Here is a 19904-nt window from a genome sequence, read left to right on the forward strand (position 1 = left end):
AAACAGAGAGAGCCTTTTGCTTGTTCGCCTGGCAGCGAAGAGACGAAGCGGTCTGCTTGTTCGCCAGGCAGCGAAAAGATTAGGCAGTCTCCTTGTTTGTGAGACAGCGAACATCCACAGTGGTCACTCATTGTGCGAGGCAGCGAAGAGACACAGTGGTTTGCTTGTTCGCCAGGCAGCGAAGAAACGCAGCGGTTTGCTTGTTCGCCAGGCAGCGAACAGATTAGGCAGTCTCCTTGTTTGTGAGACAGAAAACATCCACAGTGGTCACTCCTTCTGCGAGGCAGTGAAGAGACAGAGTGGTCTGCTTGTTCGCCAGGCAGCGAACAGATTAGGCAGTCTCCTTGTTTGTGAGACAGCGAACATCCACAGTGGCTCCTCATTCTGCCAGGCAGCCAAAAGACGCAGCGGTCGGCTTGTTCGCCAGGCACTGGACAGATTAGGCAGTCTCCTTGTTTGTGAGACAGCGAACATCCACTGTGGTTCCTCATTCTGCGAGGCAGCAAACAGAGAGAGCCTTTTGCTTGTTCGCCTGGCAGCGAAGAGACGAAGCGGTCTGCTTGTTCGCCAGGCAGCGAAAAGATTAGGCAGTCTCCTTGTTTGTGAGACAGCGAACATCCACGGTGGTCACTCATTCTGCGAGGCAGCCAAGAGACACAGTGGTCTGCTTGTTCGTGAGGCAGCGGACAGATGCAGTGGTTTGCCAGACAGCGAGGTAGTGAACAGAGAGAGTGGTTCGCTTGTTTGCGGGGCAGGGATGTTTCGCCATGGTTGGCTTTTTGGTGAGTGGGCGAATAGACGCAGTGATGTGCTTTTTTTGCGAGTCAGCGAAGAGACGAAGCGGTCTGCTTGTTCGCCAGGCAGCGAACAGATTAGGCAGTCTCCTTGTTTGTGACACAGAAAACATCCACAGTGGTTCCTCATTCTGCGAGGCAGCGAACAGAGAGAGCCTTTTGCTTGTTCGCCTGGCAGCGAAGAGACACAGTGGTTTCCTTGTTCGCCAGGCAGCGAAGAGACAAAGCGGTCTGCTTGTTTGCCAGGCGGTGGACAGATTAGGCAGTCTCCTTGTTTGTGAGACAGCGAACATCCACAGTGGTTCCTCATTCTGCGAGGCAGCGAACAGAGAGAGCCTTTTGCTTGTTCGCCTGGCAGCGAAGAGATTAGGCAGTCTCCTTGTTTGTGAGACAGCGAACATCCACGGTGGTCACTCCTTCTGCGAGGCAGCGAAGAGACAGAGCCTTTTGCTTGTTCGCCTGGCAGCGAAGAGACGAAGCGGTCTGCTTGTTCGCCAGGCAGCAAACAGATTAGGCAGTCTCCTTGTTTGTGAGACAGCGAACATCCACAGTGCTCACTCATTGTGCGAGGCAGCGAAGAGAAACCGCCTTTTGCTTGTTCGCCAGGCAGCGAAGAAACGCAGTGGTTTGCTTGTTCGCCAGGCAGCCAAGAGACAAAGCGGTTTGCTTGTTCGCCAGACAGTTGGCAGATTAGGCAGTCTCCTTGTTTGTGAGACAGCGAAAATCCACAGTGCTTCCTCATTCTGCGAGGCAGCGAAGAGACACAGCGGTTTGCTTGTTCACCAGGCAGTGAAGAGACGAAGCAGTCTGCTTGTTCTCCAGGCACTGGACAGATTAGGCAGTCTCCTTGTTTTTGAGACAGCGAACATCCACAGTGGTTCCCCGTTCTGCGAGGCAGCGAAGAGACACAGTGGTTTTCTTGTTCGCCTGGGAGCGAAGAGACGAAGCAGTCTGCTTGTTCGCCAGGCACTGGACAGATTAGGCAGTCTCCTTGTTTGTGAGACAGCGAACATCCACAGTGGTTCCTCATTCTGCGAGGCAGCGAACAGAGAAAGCCTTTTGCTTGTTCGCCTGGCAGCGAAGAGACGAAGCGGTCTGCTTGTTCGCCAGGCAGCGAACAGATTAGGCAGTCTCCTTTTTTGTGAGACAGCGAACATCCACGGTCGTCACTCCTTCTGCGAGGCAGCGAAGAGACAGAGCCTTTTGCTTGTTCGCCTGGCAGCGAAGAGACGAAGCGGTCTGCTTGTTCGCCAGGCAGCAAACAGATTAGGCAGTCTCCTTGTTTGTGAGACAGCGAACATCCACAGTGGTCACTCATTGTGCGAGGCAGCGAAGAGACACAGTGGTTTGCTTGTTCGCCAGGCAGCGAAGAAACGCAGCGGTTTGCTTGTTCGCCAGGCAGCGAACAGATTAGGCAGTCTCCTTGTTTGTGAGACAGAAAACATCCACAGTGGTCACTCCTTCTGCGAGGCAGTGAAGAGACAGAGTGGTCTGCTTGTTCGCCAGGCAGCGAACAGATTAGGCAGTCTCCTTGTTTGTGAGACAGCGAACATCCACAGTGGCTCCTCATTCTGCTAGACAGCGAAAGGACAGAGCGTAACGCTTGTTCGCCTGGCAGCGAAGAGACAAAGCGGTTTGCTTGTTCGCCAGACAGTGGGCAGATTAGGCAGTCTCCTTGTTTGTGCCACAGAAAACATCCACAGTGGTTCCTCATTCTGCGAGACAGTGAACAGACAGAGCCTTTTGCTTGTTCTCCAGACAGTGGGCAGATTAGGCAGTCTCCTTGTTTGTGAGACAGCGAACATCCACAGTGGTTCCTCATTCTGCGAGGCAGCGAACAGAGAGAGAGCCTTTTGCTTGTTCGCCTGGCAGCGAAGAGACACAGTGGTTTCCTTGTTCGCCAGGCAGCGAAGAGACAAAGCGGTCTGCTTGTTTGCCAGGCGGTGGACAGATTAGGCAGTCTCCTTGTTTGTGAGACAGCGAACATCCACAGTGGTTCCCCATTCTGCGAGGCAGCCAAGAGACACAGTGTTTTTCTTGGTCGCCTGGGAGCGAAGAGACGAAGCGGTCTGCTTGTTCGCCAGGCACTGGACAGATTAGGCAGTCTCCTTGTTTGTGAGACAGCGAACATCCACAGTGGTCACTCCTTCTGCGAGGCAGCGAACAGAGAGAGCCTTTTGCTTGTTCACCTGGCAGCGAAGAGACGAAGCGGTCTGCTTGTTCGACAGGCAGCAAACAGATTAGGCAGTCTCCTTGTTTGTGAGACAGCGAACATCCACACTGGTCACTCATTGTGCGAGGCAGCGAAGAGACACAGCGGTTTGCTTGTTCGCCAGGCAGCCAAGAGACAAAGCGGTTTGCTTATTCGCCAGACAGTTGGCAGATTAGGCAGTCTCCTTGTTTGTGAGACAGCGAAAATCCACAGTGCTTCCTCATTCTGCGAGGCAGCGAAGAGACAGAGCGTTTTGCTTGTTCGCCTGGCAGCGAAGAGACACAGCGGTTTGCTTGTTCACCAGGCAGTGAAGAGACGAAGCAGTCTGCTTGTTCTCCAGGCAGCGAAAATATTAGGCAGTCTCCTTGTTTGTGAGACAGTGAACATCCACTGTGGTTCCCCATTCTGCGAGGCAGCGAAGAGACACAGTGTTTTTCTTGTTCGCCTGGGAGCGAAGAGACGAAGCAGTCTGCTTGTTCGCCAGGCACTGGACAGATTAGGCATTCTCCTTGTTTGTGAGACAGCGAACATCCACTGTGGTTCCTCATTCTGCGAGGCAGCAAACAGAGAGAGCCTTTTGCTTGTTCGCCTGGCAGCGAAGAGACGAAGCGGTCTGCTTGTTCGCCAGGCAGCGAAAAGATTAGGCAGTCTCCTTGTTTGTGAGACAGCGAACATCCACAGTGGTCACTCATTGTGCGAGGCAGCGAAGAGACACAGTGGTTTGCTTGTTCGCCAGGCAGCGAAGAAACGCAGCGGTTTGCTTGTTCGCCAGGCAGCGAACAGATTAGGCAGTCTCCTTGTTTGTGAGACAGAAAACATCCACAGTGGTCACTCCTTCTGCGAGGCAGTGAAGAGACAGAGTGGTCTGCTTGTTCGCCAGGCAGCGAACAGATTAGGCAGTCTCCTTGTTTGTGAGACAGCGAACATCCACAGTGGCTCCTCATTCTGCCAGGCAGCCAAAAGACGCAGCGGTCGGCTTGTTCGCCAGGCACTGGACAGATTAGGCAGTCTCCTTGTTTGTGAGACAGCGAACATCCACTGTGGTTCCTCATTCTGCGAGGCAGCAAACAGAGAGAGCCTTTTGCTTGTTCGCCTGGCAGCGAAGAGACGAAGCGGTCTGCTTGTTCGCCAGGCAGCGAAAAGATTAGGCAGTCTCCTTGTTTGTGAGACAGCGAACATCCACGGTGGTCACTCATTCTGCGAGGCAGCCAAGAGACACAGTGGTCTGCTTGTTCGTGAGGCAGCGGACAGATGCAGTGGTTTGCCAGACAGCGAGGTAGTGAACAGAGAGAGTGGTTCGCTTGTTTGCGGGGCAGGGATGTTTCGCCATGGTTGGCTTTTTGGTGAGTGGGCGAATAGACGCAGTGATGTGCTTTTTTTGCGAGTCAGCGAAGAGACGAAGCGGTCTGCTTGTTCGCCAGGCAGCGAACAGATTAGGCAGTCTCCTTGTTTGTGACACAGAAAACATCCACAGTGGTTCCTCATTCTGCGAGGCAGCGAACAGAGAGAGCCTTTTGCTTGTTCGCCTGGCAGCGAAGAGACACAGTGGTTTCCTTGTTCGCCAGGCAGCGAAGAGACAAAGCGGTCTGCTTGTTTGCCAGGCGGTGGACAGATTAGGCAGTCTCCTTGTTTGTGAGACAGCGAACATCCACAGTGGTTCCTCATTCTGCGAGGCAGCGAACAGAGAGAGCCTTTTGCTTGTTCGCCTGGCAGCGAAGAGATTAGGCAGTCTCCTTGTTTGTGAGACAGCGAACATCCACGGTGGTCACTCCTTCTGCGAGGCAGCGAAGAGACAGAGCCTTTTGCTTGTTCGCCTGGCAGCGAAGAGACGAAGCGGTCTGCTTGTTCGCCAGGCAGCAAACAGATTAGGCAGTCTCCTTGTTTGTGAGACAGCGAACATCCACAGTGCTCACTCATTGTGCGAGGCAGCGAAGAGAAACCGCCTTTTGCTTGTTCGCCAGGCAGCGAAGAAACGCAGTGGTTTGCTTGTTCGCCAGGCAGCCAAGAGACAAAGCGGTTTGCTTGTTCGCCAGACAGTTGGCAGATTAGGCAGTCTCCTTGTTTGTGAGACAGCGAAAATCCACAGTGCTTCCTCATTCTGCGAGGCAGCGAAGAGACACAGCGGTTTGCTTGTTCACCAGGCAGTGAAGAGACGAAGCAGTCTGCTTGTTCTCCAGGCACTGGACAGATTAGGCAGTCTCCTTGTTTTTGAGACAGCGAACATCCACAGTGGTTCCCCGTTCTGCGAGGCAGCGAAGAGACACAGTGGTTTTCTTGTTCGCCTGGGAGCGAAGAGACGAAGCAGTCTGCTTGTTCGCCAGGCACTGGACAGATTAGGCAGTCTCCTTGTTTGTGAGACAGCGAACATCCACAGTGGTTCCTCATTCTGCGAGGCAGCGAACAGAGAAAGCCTTTTGCTTGTTCGCCTGGCAGCGAAGAGACGAAGCGGTCTGCTTGTTCGCCAGGCAGCGAACAGATTAGGCAGTCTCCTTTTTTGTGAGACAGCGAACATCCACGGTCGTCACTCCTTCTGCGAGGCAGCGAAGAGACAGAGCCTTTTGCTTGTTCGCCTGGCAGCGAAGAGACGAAGCGGTCTGCTTGTTCGCCAGGCAGCAAACAGATTAGGCAGTCTCCTTGTTTGTGAGACAGCGAACATCCACAGTGGTCACTCATTGTGCGAGGCAGCGAAGAGACACAGTGGTTTGCTTGTTCGCCAGGCAGCGAAGAAACGCAGCGGTTTGCTTGTTCGCCAGGCAGCGAACAGATTAGGCAGTCTCCTTGTTTGTGAGACAGAAAACATCCACAGTGGTCACTCCTTCTGCGAGGCAGTGAAGAGACAGAGTGGTCTGCTTGTTCGCCAGGCAGCGAACAGATTAGGCAGTCTCCTTGTTTGTGAGACAGCGAACATCCACAGTGGCTCCTCATTCTGCTAGACAGCGAAAGGACAGAGCGTAACGCTTGTTCGCCTGGCAGCGAAGAGACAAAGCGGTTTGCTTGTTCGCCAGACAGTGGGCAGATTAGGCAGTCTCCTTGTTTGTGCCACAGAAAACATCCACAGTGGTTCCTCATTCTGCGAGACAGTGAACAGACAGAGCCTTTTGCTTGTTCTCCAGACAGTGGGCAGATTAGGCAGTCTCCTTGTTTGTGAGACAGCGAACATCCACAGTGGTTCCTCATTCTGCGAGGCAGCGAACAGAGAGAGAGCCTTTTGCTTGTTCGCCTGGCAGCGAAGAGACACAGTGGTTTCCTTGTTCGCCAGGCAGCGAAGAGACAAAGCGGTCTGCTTGTTTGCCAGGCGGTGGACAGATTAGGCAGTCTCCTTGTTTGTGAGACAGCGAACATCCACAGTGGTTCCCCATTCTGCGAGGCAGCCAAGAGACACAGTGTTTTTCTTGGTCGCCTGGGAGCGAAGAGACGAAGCGGTCTGCTTGTTCGCCAGGCACTGGACAGATTAGGCAGTCTCCTTGTTTGTGAGACAGCGAACATCCACAGTGGTCACTCCTTCTGCGAGGCAGCGAACAGAGAGAGCCTTTTGCTTGTTCACCTGGCAGCGAAGAGACGAAGCGGTCTGCTTGTTCGACAGGCAGCAAACAGATTAGGCAGTCTCCTTGTTTGTGAGACAGCGAACATCCACACTGGTCACTCATTGTGCGAGGCAGCGAAGAGACACAGCGGTTTGCTTGTTCGCCAGGCAGCCAAGAGACAAAGCGGTTTGCTTATTCGCCAGACAGTTGGCAGATTAGGCAGTCTCCTTGTTTGTGAGACAGCGAAAATCCACAGTGCTTCCTCATTCTGCGAGGCAGCGAAGAGACAGAGCGTTTTGCTTGTTCGCCTGGCAGCGAAGAGACACAGCGGTTTGCTTGTTCACCAGGCAGTGAAGAGACGAAGCAGTCTGCTTGTTCTCCAGGCAGCGAAAATATTAGGCAGTCTCCTTGTTTGTGAGACAGTGAACATCCACTGTGGTTCCCCATTCTGCGAGGCAGCGAAGAGACACAGTGTTTTTCTTGTTCGCCTGGGAGCGAAGAGACGAAGCAGTCTGCTTGTTCGCCAGGCACTGGACAGATTAGGCATTCTCCTTGTTTGTGAGACAGCGAACATCCACTGTGGTTCCTCATTCTGCGAGGCAGCAAACAGAGAGAGCCTTTTGCTTGTTCGCCTGGCAGCGAAGAGACGAAGCGGTCTGCTTGTTCGCCAGGCAGCGAAAAGATTAGGCAGTCTCCTTGTTTGTGAGACAGCGAACATCCACGGTGGTCACTCATTCTGCGAGGCAGCCAAGAGACACAGTGGTCTGCTTGTTCGTGAGGCAGCGGACAGATGCAGTGGTTTGCCAGACAGCGAGGTAGTGAACAGAGAGAGTGGTTCGCTTGTTTGCGGGGCAGGGATGTTTCGCCATGGTTGGCTTTTTGGTGAGTGGGCGAATAGACGCAGTGATGTGCTTTTTTTTGCGAGTCAGCGAAGAGACGAAGCGGTCTGCTTGTTCGCCAGGCAGCGAACAGATCAGGCAGTCTCCTTGTTTGTGGGACAGCGAACATCCACAGTGGTTTCTCATTCTGCCAGGCAGCCAAAAGACGCAGCGGTCGGCTTGTTCGCCAGGCACTGGACAGATTAGGCAGTCTCCTTGTTTGTGAGACAGCGAATATCCACAGTGGTTCCTCATTCTGCGAGGCAGCGAACAGAGAGAGCCTTTTGCTTGTTCACCTGGCAGCGAAGAGACGAAGCGGTCTGCTTGTTCGCCAGGCAGCAAACAGATTAGGCAGTCTCCTTGTTTGTGAGACAGCGAACATCCACAGTGGTTCCTCATTCTGCCAGGCAGCGAAGAGACAGAGCATTTTGCTTCTTCGCCTGGCAGCGAAGAGACACAGCGGTTTGCTTGTTCGCCAGGCAGTGAAGAGACGAAGCAGTCTGCTTGTTCTTCATGCAGCGAAAAGATTAGGCAGTCTCCTTGTTTGTGAGACAGTCAACATCCACAGTGGTTCCCCATTCTGCGAGGCAGCGAAGAGACACAGTGGTTTTCTTGTTCGCCTGGGAGCGAAGAGACGAAGCAGTCTGCTTGTTCGCCAGGCAGCAAACAGATTAGGCAGTCTCCTTGTTTGTGAGACAGCGAACATCCACTGTGCTCACACATTCTGCGAGGCCGCCAAGAGACACAGTGGTCTGCTTGTTCGTGAGGCAGCGGACAGATGCAGTGGTTTGCCAGACAGCGAGGTAGTGAACAGAGAGAGTGGTTCGCTTGTTTGCGGGGCAGGGATGTTTCGCCATGGTTGGCTTTTTGGTGAGTGGGCGAATAGACGCAGTGATGTGCTTTTTTTTGCGAGTCAGCGAAGAGACGAAGCGGTCTGCTTGTTCGCCAGGCAGCGAACAGATCAGGCAGTCTCCTTGTTTGTGAGACAGCGAACATCCACAGTGGTTCCTCATTCTGCCAGGCAGCCAAGAGACCTAGCGTTCTGCTTGTTCGCCATGCAGCGAAGAGATTAGGCACTCTCCTTGTTTGTGAGACAGCGAACATCCAGAGTGGTCACTCATTCTGCGAGGCAGCGAATTGGCACAGCGTTCTGCTTCTTCGCCAAGCAGTGGACAGATTAGGTAGTCTCCTTGTTTGTGAGACAGCGAACATCCACAGTGGTCACTCATTCTCCGAGGCAGCCAAGAGACACAGCGGTCTGCTTGCTCGCCATGCAGCGAAGAGACGCAGCGGTCTGCTTGTTCGCCAGGCAGCGAACAGATTCCGCATTCTCCTTTTTTGTGAGACAGCGAACATCCACAGTGGTCACTCATTGTGCGAGGTAGCGAAAAGACACAGCGGTTTGCTTTTTCGCCAGGCAGCGAAGAGACGAAGCGTTTTGCTTGCTCGCCAGGCAGTGGACAGATTAGGCAGTCTCCGTGTTTGTGAGACAGCCAACATCCACAGTGGTCACTCATTCTGCGAGGCAGCGAACAGATGCAGTGGTTTGCTTGATGGCGAGGCAGTGAACAGAGAGAGCGGTTCGCTTTTTTGCGAGGCAGCAAAGAGAAACGTCAGTCTGCTTGCTCGCCAGGCAGCGAAGAGACGCAGCGGTCTGCTTGTTCGCCAGGCAGTGAACAGATGAGGCAGTCTCCGTGTTCGTGAGACAGCCAACATCCACAGTGGTCACTCATTCTGCGAGGCAGCGAACAGATGCAGCCGTTTGCTTGTCCACTAGATGGCGTAGTGGCATCACGGATTGCTTTTTCGCCTGGAAGAGACCCGATGCAGCACTTTGCCAGCTGGCGAGGCAGCGAACAGACGCAGCAGTCTGCTGCTTTGTGAGACAGCGAACATCCACGGTGGTTAGTTATTCTGCGAAGCAGCGAAGAGACGCAGCGCTTAGTTAGTTCTCCAGGCCCTGAACACATGCAACGGTTCACTTGCTGGCAACGCAGCGAGGAGAGGCAGCGGTCTGCTTGTTCGCCAGGCAGTGGACAGATTAGGCAGTCTCCGTGTTTGTGAGACAGCCAACATCCACAGTGGTCACTCATTCTGCGAGGCAGCGAACAGATGCAGTGGTTTGCTGGATCGTGAGGCAGTGAACAGAGAGAGCGGTTCGCTTCTTTGCGAGGTAGGGAACATTCGCCGTGGTTGGCTTTTTTGTGACTGGGCGAATAGAGGCAGTGATGTGCTTTTTTGCGAGGCAGCGAAGAGACGCAGCAGTCTGCTTGTTCGCCAGGCAGTGAACAGATGAGGCAGTCTCCTTTTTTGTGAGACAGCGAACATCCACAGTGGTCACGCATTCTGCGAGGCAGCGAAGAGACACAGCGGTCTGCTTGTTCGCCAGGCAGCGAAGAGATTAGCCAGTCTCCTTGTTTGTGAGACAGTGAACATCCACAGTGGTCACTCATTGTGCGAGGCAGCGAAGAGAAACCGCCTTTTGCTTGTTCGCCAGGCAGCGAAGAAACGCAGTGGTTTGCTTGTTCGCCAGGCAGCCAAGAGACAAAGCGGTTTGCTTGTTCGCCAGACAGTTGGCAGATTAGGCAGTCTCCTTGTTTGTGAGACAGCGAAAATCCACAGTGCTTCCTCATTCTGCGAGGCAGCGAAGAGACACAGCGGTTTGCTTGTTCACCAGGCAGTGAAGAGACGAAGCAGTCTGCTTGTTCTCCAGGCACTGGACAGATTAGGCAGTCTCCTTGTTTGTGAGACAGCGAACATCCACAGTGGTTCCTCATTCTGCGAGGCAGCGAACAGAGAAAGCCTTTTGCTTGTTCGCCTGGCAGCGAAGAGACGAAGCGGTCTGCTTGTTCGCCAGGCAGCGAACAGATTAGGCAGTCTCCTTGTTTGTGAGACAGAAAACATCCACAGTGGTCACTCCTTCTGCGAGGCAGTGAAGAGACAGAGTGGTCTGCTTGTTCGCCAGGCAGCGAACAGATTAGGCAGTCTCCTTGTTTGTGAGACAGCGAACATCCACAGTGGCTCCTCATTCTGCTAGACAGCGAAAGGACAGAGCGTAACGCTTGTTCGCCTGGCAGCGAAGAGACAAAGCGGTTTGCTTGTTCGCCAGACAGTGGGCAGATTAGGCAGTCTCCTTGTTTGTGCCACAGAAAACATCCACAGTGGTTCCTCATTCTGCGAGACAGTGAACAGACAGAGCCTTTTGCTTGTTCTCCAGACAGTGGGCAGATTAGGCAGTCTCCTTGTTTGTGAGACAGCGAACATCCACAGTGGTTCCTCATTCTGCGAGGCAGCGAACAGAGAGAGCCTTTTGCTTGTTCGCCTGGCAGCGAAGAGACACAGTGGTTTCCTTGTTCGCCAGGCAGCGAAGAGACAAAGCGGTCTGCTTGTTTGCCAGGCGGTGGACAGATTAGGCAGTCTCCTTGTTTGTGAGACAGCGAACATCCACTGTGGTTCCCCATTCTGCGAGGCAGCCAAGAGACACAGTGTTTTTCTTGGTCGCCTGGGAGCGAAGAGACGAAGCGGTCTGCTTGTTCGCCAGGCACTGGACAGATTAGGCAGTCTCCTTGTTTGTGAGACAGCGAACATCCACAGTGGTCACTCCTTCTGCGAGGCAGCGAACAGAGAGAGCCTTTTGCTTGTTCACCTGGCAGCGAAGAGACGAAGCGGTCTGCTTGTTCGACAGGCAGCAAACAGATTAGGCAGTCTCCTTGTTTGTGAGACAGCGAACATCCACACTGGTCACTCATTGTGCGAGGCAGCGAAGAGACACAGCGGTTTGCTTGTTCGCCAGGCAGCCAAGAGACAAAGCGGTTTGCTTATTCGCCAGACAGTTGGCAGATTAGGCAGTCTCCTTGTTTGTGAGACAGCGAAAATCCACAGTGCTTCCTCATTCTGCGAGGCAGCGAAGAGACAGAGCGTTTTGCTTGTTCGCCTGGCAGCGAAGAGACACAGCGGTTTGCTTGTTCACCAGGCAGTGAAGAGACGAAGCAGTCTGCTTGTTCTCCAGGCAGCGAAAATATTAGGCAGTCTCCTTGTTTGTGAGACAGTGAACATCCACTGTGGTTCCCCATTCTGCGAGGCAGCGAAGAGACACAGTGTTTTTCTTGTTCGCCTGGGAGCGAAGAGACGAAGCAGTCTGCTTGTTCGCCAGGCACTGGACAGATTAGGCATTCTCCTTGTTTGTGAGACAGCGAACATCCACTGTGGTTCCTCATTCTGCGAGGCAGCGAACAGAGAAAGCCTTTTGCTTGTTCGCCTGGCAGCGAAGAGACGAAGCGGTCTGCTTGTTCGCCAGGCAGCGAACAGATTAGGCAGTCTCCTTTTTTGTGAGACAGCGAACATCCACGGTCGTCACTCCTTCTGCGAGGCAGCGAAGAGACAGAGCCTTTTGCTTGTTCGCCTGGCAGCGAAGAGACGAAGCGGTCTGCTTGTTCGCCAGGCAGCAAACAGATTAGGCAGTCTCCTTGTTTGTGAGACAGCGAACATCCACAGTGGTCACTCATTGTGCGAGGCAGCGAAGAGACACAGTGGTTTGCTTGTTCGCCAGGCAGCGAAGAAACGCAGCGGTTTGCTTGTTCGCCAGGCAGCGAACAGATTAGGCAGTCTCCTTGTTTGTGAGACAGAAAACATCCACAGTGGTCACTCCTTCTGCGAGGCAGTGAAGAGACAGAGTGGTCTGCTTGTTCGCCAGGCAGCGAACAGATTAGGCAGTCTCCTTGTTTGTGAGACAGCGAACATCCACAGTGGCTCCTCATTCTGCTAGACAGCGAAAGGACAGAGCGTAACGCTTGTTCGCCTGGCAGCGAAGAGACAAAGCGGTTTGCTTGTTCGCCAGACAGTGGGCAGATTAGGCAGTCTCCTTGTTTGTGCCACAGAAAACATCCACAGTGGTTCCTCATTCTGCGAGACAGTGAACAGACAGAGCCTTTTGCTTGTTCTCCAGACAGTGGGCAGATTAGGCAGTCTCCTTGTTTGTGAGACAGCGAACATCCACAGTGGTTCCTCATTCTGCGAGGCAGCGAACAGAGAGAGAGCCTTTTGCTTGTTCGCCTGGCAGCGAAGAGACACAGTGGTTTCCTTGTTCGCCAGGCAGCGAAGAGACAAAGCGGTCTGCTTGTTTGCCAGGCGGTGGACAGATTAGGCAGTCTCCTTGTTTGTGAGACAGCGAACATCCACAGTGGTTCCCCATTCTGCGAGGCAGCCAAGAGACACAGTGTTTTTCTTGGTCGCCTGGGAGCGAAGAGACGAAGCGGTCTGCTTGTTCGCCAGGCACTGGACAGATTAGGCATTCTCCTTGTTTGTGAGACAGCGAACATCCACTGTGGTTCCTCATTCTGCGAGGCAGCAAACAGAGAGAGCCTTTTGCTTGTTCGCCTGGCAGCGAAGAGACGAAGCGGTCTGCTTGTTCGCCAGGCAGCGAAAAGATTAGGCAGTCTCCTTGTTTGTGAGACAGCGAACATCCACGGTGGTCACTCATTCTGCGAGGCAGCCAAGAGACACAGTGGTCTGCTTGTTCGTGAGGCAGCGGACAGATGCAGTGGTTTGCCAGACAGCGAGGTAGTGAACAGAGAGAGTGGTTCGCTTGTTTGCGGGGCAGGGATGTTTCGCCATGGTTGGCTTTTTGGTGAGTAGGCGAATAGACGCAGTGATGTGCTTTTTTTTGCGAGTCAGCGAAGAGACGAAGCGGTCTGCTTGTTCGCCAGGCAGCGAACAGATCAGGCAGTCTCCTTGTTTGTGAGACAGCGAACATCCACAGTGGTTTCTCATTCTGCCAGGCAGCCAAAAGACGCAGCGGTCGGCTTGTTCGCCAGGCACTGGACAGATTAGGCAGTCTCCTTGTTTGTGAGACAGCGAATATCCACAGTGGTTCCTCATTCTGCGAGGCAGCGAACAGAGAGAGCCTTTTGCTTGTTCACCTGGCAGCGAAGAGACGAAGCGGTCTGCTTGTTCGCCAGGCAGCAAACAGATTAGGCAGTCTCCTTGTTTGTGAGACAGCGAACATCCACAGTGGTTCCTCATTCTGCGAGGCAGCCAAGAGACCTAGCGTTCTGCTTGTTCGCCATGCAGCGAAGAGATTAGGCACTCTCCTTGTTTGTGAGACAGCGAACATCCAGAGTGGTCACTCATTCTGCGAGGCAGCGAATTGGCACAGCGTTCTGCTTCTTCGCCAAGCAGTGGACAGATTAGGTAGTCTCCTTTTTTGTGAGACAGCGAACATCCACAGTGGTCACTCATTCTCCGAGGCAGCCAAGAGACACAGCGGTCTGCTTGCTCGCCATGCAGCGAAGAGACGCAGCGGTCTGCTTGTTCGCCAGGCAGCGAACAGATTCCGCATTCTCCTTTTTTGTGAGACAGCGAACATCCACAGTGGTCACTCATTGTGCGAGGTAGCGAAAAGACACAGCGGTTTGCTTTTTCGCCAGGCAGCGAAGAGACGAAGCGTTTTGCTTGCTCGCCAGGCAGTGGACAGATTAGGCAGTCTCCGTGTTTGTGAGACAGCCAACATCCACAGTGGTCACTCATTCTGCGAGGCAGCGAACAGATGCAGTGGTTTGCTTGATGGCGAGGCAGTGAACAGAGAGAGCGGTTCGCTTTTTTGCGAGGCAGCAAAGAGAAACGTCAGTCTGCTTGCTCGCCAGGCAGCGAAGAGACGCAGCGGTCTGCTTGTTCGCCAGGCAGCGAACAGATCAGGCAGTCTCCTTGTTTGTGAGACAGCGAACATCCACAGTGGTTCCTCATTCTGCGAGGCAGCCAAGAGACCTAGCGTTCTGCTTGTTCGCCATGCAGCGAAGAGATTAGGCACTCTCCTTGTTTGTGAGACAGCGAACATCCAGAGTGGTCACTCATTCTGCGAGGCAGCGAATTGGCAGAGCGTTCTGCTTCTTCGCCAAGCAGTGGACAGTTTAGGTAGTCTCCTTGTTTGTGAGACAGCGAACATCCACAGTGGTCACTCATTCTCCGAGGCAGCCAAGAGACACAGCGGTCTGCTTGCTCGCCATGCAGCGAAGAGACGCAGCGGTCTGCTTGTTCGCCAGGCAGCGAACAGATTCCGCATTCTCCTTTTTTGTGAGACAGCGAACATCCACAGTGGTCACTCATTGTGCGAGGTAGCGAAAAGACACAGCGGTTTGCTTTTTCGCCAGGCAGCGAAGAGACGAAGCGTTTTGCTTGCTCGCCAGGCAGTGGACAGATTAGGCAGTCTCCGTGTTTGTGAGACAGCCAACATCCACAGTGGTCACTCATTCTGCGAGGCAGCGAACAGATGCAGTGGTTTGCTTGATGGCGAGGCAGTGAACAGAGAGAGCGGTTCGCTTTTTTGCGAGGCAGCAAAGAGAAACGTCAGTCTGCTTGCTCGCCAGGCAGCGAAGAGACGCAGCGGTCTGCTTGTTCGCCAGGCAGTGAACAGATGAGGCAGTCTCCGTGTTCGTGAGACAGCCAACATCCACAGTGGTCACTCATTCTGCGAGGCAGCGAACAGATGCAGCCGTTTGCTTGTCCACTAGATGGCGTAGTGGCATCACGGATTGCTTTTTCGCCTGGAAGAGACCCGATGCAGCACTTTGCCAGCTGGCGAGGCAGCGAACAGACGCAGCAGTCTGCTGCTTTGTGAGACAGCGAACATCCACGGTGGTTAGTTATTCTGCGAAGCAGCGAAGAGACGCAGCGCTTAGTTAGTTCTCCAGGCCCTGAACACATGCAACGGTTCACTTGCTGGCAACGCAGCGAGGAGAGGCAGCGGTCTGCTTGTTCGCCAGGCAGTGGACAGATTAGGCAGTCTCCGTGTTTGTGAGACAGCCAACATCCACAGTGGTCACTCATTCTGCGAGGCAGCGAACAGATGCAGTGGTTTGCTGGATCGTGAGGCAGTGAACAGAGAGAGCGGTTCGCTTCTTTGCGAGGTAGGGAACATTCGCCGTGGTTGGCTTTTTTGTGACTGGGCGAATAGAGGCAGTGATGTGCTTTTTTGCGAGGCAGCGAAGAGACGCAGCAGTCTGCTTGTTCGCCAGGCAGTGAACAGATGAGGCAGTCTCCTTTTTTGTGAGACAGCGAACATCCACAGTGGTCACGCATTCTGCGAGGCAGCGAAGAGACACAGCGGTCTGCTTGTTCGCCAGGCAGCGAAGAGATTAGCCAGTCTCCTTGTTTGTGAGACAGTGAACATCCACAGTGGTCACTCATTGTGCGAGGCAGCGAAGAGAAACCGCCTTTTGCTTGTTCGCCAGGCAGCGAAGAAACGCAGTGGTTTGCTTGTTCGCCAGGCAGCCAAGAGACAAAGCGGTTTGCTTGTTCGCCAGACAGTTGGCAGATTAGGCAGTCTCCTTGTTTGTGAGACAGCGAAAATCCACAGTGCTTCCTCATTCTGCGAGGCAGCGAAGAGACACAGCGGTTTGCTTGTTCACCAGGCAGTGAAGAGACGAAGCAGTCTGCTTGTTCTCCAGGCACTGGACAGATTAGGCAGTCTCCTTGTTTGTGAGACAGCGAACATCCACAGTGGTTCCTCATTCTGCGAGGCAGCGAACAGAGAAAGCCTTTTGCTTGTTCGCCTGGCAGCGAAGAGACGAAGCGGTCTGCTTGTTCGCCAGGCAGCGAACAGATTAGGCAGTCTCCTTGTTTGTGAGACAGAAAACATCCACAGTGGTCACTCCTTCTGCGAGGCAGTGAAGAGACAGAGTGGTCTGCTTGTTCGCCAGGCAGCGAACAGATTAGGCAGTCTCCTTGTTTGTGAGACAGAAAACATCCACAGTGGTCACTCCTTCTGCGAGGCAGTGAAGAGACAGAGTGGTCTGCTTGTTCGCCAGGCAGCGAACAGATTAGGCAGTCTCCTTGTTTGTGAGACAGCGAACATCCACAGTGGCTCCTCATTCTGCTAGACAGCGAAAGGACAGAGCGTAACGCTTGTTCGCCTGGCAGCGAAGAGACAAAGCGGTTTGCTTGTTCGCCAGACAGTGGGCAGATTAGGCAGTCTCCTTGTTTGTGCCACAGAAAACATCCACAGTGGTTCCTCATTCTGCGAGACAGTGAACAGACAGAGCCTTTTGCTTGTTCTCCAGACAGTGGGCAGATTAGGCAGTCTCCTTGTTTGTGAGACAGCGAACATCCACAGTGGTTCCTCATTCTGCGAGGCAGCGAACAGAGAGAGCCTTTTGCTTGTTCGCCTGGCAGCGAAGAGACACAGTGGTTTCCTTGTTCGCCAGGCAGCGAAGAGACAAAGCGGTCTGCTTGTTTGCCAGGCGGTGGACAGATTAGGCAGTCTCCTTGTTTGTGAGACAGCGAACATCCACAGTGGTTCCCCATTCTGCGAGGCAGCCAAGAGACACAGTGTTTTTCTTGGTCGCCTGGGAGCGAAGAGACGAAGCGGTCTGCTTGTTCGCCAGGCACTGGACAGATTAGGCAGTCTCCTTGTTTGTGAGACAGCGAACATCCACAGTGGTCACTCCTTCTGCGAGGCAGCGAACAGAGAGAGCCTTTTGCTTGTTCACCTGGCAGCGAAGAGACGAAGCGGTCTGCTTGTTCGACAGGCAGCAAACAGATTAGGCAGTCTCCTTGTTTGTGAGACAGCGAACATCCACACTGGTCACTCATTGTGCGAGGCAGCGAAGAGACACAGCGGTTTGCTTGTTCGCCAGGCAGCCAAGAGACAAAGCGGTTTGCTTATTCGCCAGACAGTTGGCAGATTAGGCAGTCTCCTTGTTTGTGAGACAGCGAAAATCCACAGTGCTTCCTCATTCTGCGAGGCAGTGAAGAGACAGAGCGTTTTGCTTGTTCGCCTGGCAGCGAAGAGACACAGCGGTTTGCTTGTTCACCAGGCAGTGAAGAGACGAAGCAGTCTGCTTGTTCTCCAGGCAGCGAAAATATTAGGCAGTCTCCTTGTTTGTGAGACAGTGAACATCCACTGTGGTTCCCCATTCTGCGAGGCAGCGAAGAGACACAGTGTTTTTCTTGTTCGCCTGGGAGCGAAGAGACGAAGCAGTCTGCTTGTTCGCCAGGCACTGGACAGATTAGGCATTCTCCTTGTTTGTGAGACAGCGAATATCCACTGTGGTTCCTCATTCTGCGAGGCAGCAAACAGAGAGAGCCTTTTGCTTGTTCGCCTGGCAGCGAAGAGACGAAGCGGTCTGCTTGTTCGCCAGGCAGCGAAAAGATTAGGCAGTCTCCTTGTTTGTGAGACAGCGAACATCCACGGTGGTCACTCATTCTGCGAGGCAGCCAAGAGACACAGTGGTCTGCTTGTTCGTGAGGCAGCGGACAGATGCAGTGGTTTGCCAGACAGCGAGGTAGTGAACAGAGAGAGTGGTTCGCTTGTTTGCGGGGCAGGGATGTTTCGCCATGGTTGGCTTTTTGGTGAGTAGGCGAATAGACGCAGTGATGTGCTTTTTTTTGCGAGTCAGCGAAGAGACGAAGCGGTCTGCTTGTTCGCCAGGCAGCAAACAGATTAGGCAGTCTCCTTGTTTGTGAGACAGCGAACATCCACAGTGCTCACTCATTGTGCGAGGCAGCGAAGAGAAACCGCCTTTTGCTTGTTCGCCAGGCAGCGAAGAAACGCAGTGGTTTGCTTGTTCGCCAGGCAGCCAAGAGACAAAGCGGTTTGCTTGTTCGCCAGACAGTTGGCAGATTAGGCAGTCTCCTTGTTTGTGAGACAGCGAAAATCCACAGTGCTTCCTCATTCTGCGAGGCAGCGAAGAGACACAGCGGTTTGCTTGTTCACCAGGCAGTGAAGAGACGAAGCAGTCTGCTTGTTCTCCAGGCACTGGACAGATTAGGCAGTCTCCTTGTTTTTGAGACAGCGAACATCCACAGTGGTTCCCCGTTCTGCGAGGCAGCGAAGAGACACAGTGGTTTTCTTGTTCGCCTGGGAGCGAAGAGACGAAGCAGTCTGCTTGTTCGCCAGGCACTGGACAGATTAGGCAGTCTCCTTGTTTGTGAGACAGCGAACATCCACAGTGGTTCCTCATTCTGCGAGGCAGCGAACAGAGAAAGCCTTTTGCTTGTTCGCCTGGCAGCGAAGAGACGAAGCGGTCTGCTTGTTCGCCAGGCAGCGAACAGATTAGGCAGTCTCCTTTTTTGTGAGACAGCGAACATCCACGGTCGTCACTCCTTCCGCGAGGCAGCGAAGAGACAGAGCCTTTTGCTTGTTCGCCTGGCAGCGAAGAGACGAAGCGGTCTGCTTGTTCGCCAGGCAGCAAACAGATTAGGCAGTCTCCTTGTTTGTGAGACAGCGAACATCCACAGTGGTCACTCATTGTGCGAGGCAGCGAAGAGACACAGTGGTTTGCTTGTTCGCCAGGCAGCGAAGAAACGCAGCGGTTTGCTTGTTCGCCAGGCAGCGAACAGATTAGGCAGTCTCCTTGTTTGTGAGACAGTGAACATCCACAGTGGCTCCTCATTCTGCTAGACAGCGAAAGGACAGAGCGTAACGCTTGTTCGCCTGGCAGCGAAGAGACAAAGCGGTTTGCTTGTTCGCCAGACAGTGGGCAGATTAGGCAGTCTCCTTGTTTGTGCCACAGAAAACATCCACAGTGGTTCCTCATTCTGCGAGGCAGCGAACAGAGAGAGCCTTTTGCTTGTTCGCCTGGCAGCGAAGAGACACAGTGGTTTCCTTGTTCGCCAGGCAGCGAAGAGACAAAGCGGTCTGCTTGTTTGCCAGGCGGTGGACAGATTAGGCAGTCTCCTTGTTTGTGAGACAGCGAACATCCACAGTGGTTCCCCATTCTGCGAGGCAGCCAAGAGACACAGTGTTTTTCTTGGTCGCCTGGGAGCGAAGAGACGAAGCGGTCTGCTTGTTCGCCAGGCACTGGACAGATTAGGCAGTCTCCTTGTTTGTGAGACAGCGAACATCCACAGTGGTCACTCCTTCTGCGAGGCAGCGAACAGAGAGAGCCTTTTGCTTGTTCACCTGGCAGCGAAGAGACGAAGCGGTCTGCTTGTTCGACAGGCAGCAAACAGATTAGGCAGTCTCCTTGTTTGTGAGACAGCGAACATCCACACTGGTCACTCATTGTGCGAGGCAGCGAAGAGACACAGCGGTTTGCTTGTTCACCAGGCAGCGAAGAAACGCAGCGGTTTGCTTGTTCGCCAGGCAGCCAAGAGACAAAGCGGTTTGCTTATTCGCCAGACAGTTGGCAGATTAGGCAGTCTCCTTGTTTGTGAGACAGCGAAAATCCACAGTGCTTCCTCATTCTGCGAGGCAGCGAAGAGACAGAGCGTTTTGCTTGTTCGCCTGGCAGCGAAGAGACACAGCGGTTTGCTTGTTCACCAGGCAGTGAAGAGACGAAGCAGTCTGCTTGTTCTCCAGGCAGCGAAAATATTAGGCAGTCTCCTTGTTTGTGAGACAGTGAACATCCACTGTGGTTCCCCATTCTGCGAGGCAGCGAAGAGACACAGTGTTTTTCTTGTTCGCCTGGGAGCGAAGAGACGAAGCAGTCTGCTTGTTCGCCAGGCACTGGACAGATTAGGCATTCTCCTTGTTTGTGAGACAGCGAATATCCACTGTGGT

Source organism: Apteryx mantelli, chromosome 8, assembly GCF_036417845.1.
Source record: "Apteryx mantelli isolate bAptMan1 chromosome 8, bAptMan1.hap1, whole genome shotgun sequence".
NCBI lineage: Eukaryota > Metazoa > Chordata > Aves > Apterygiformes > Apterygidae > Apteryx > Apteryx mantelli.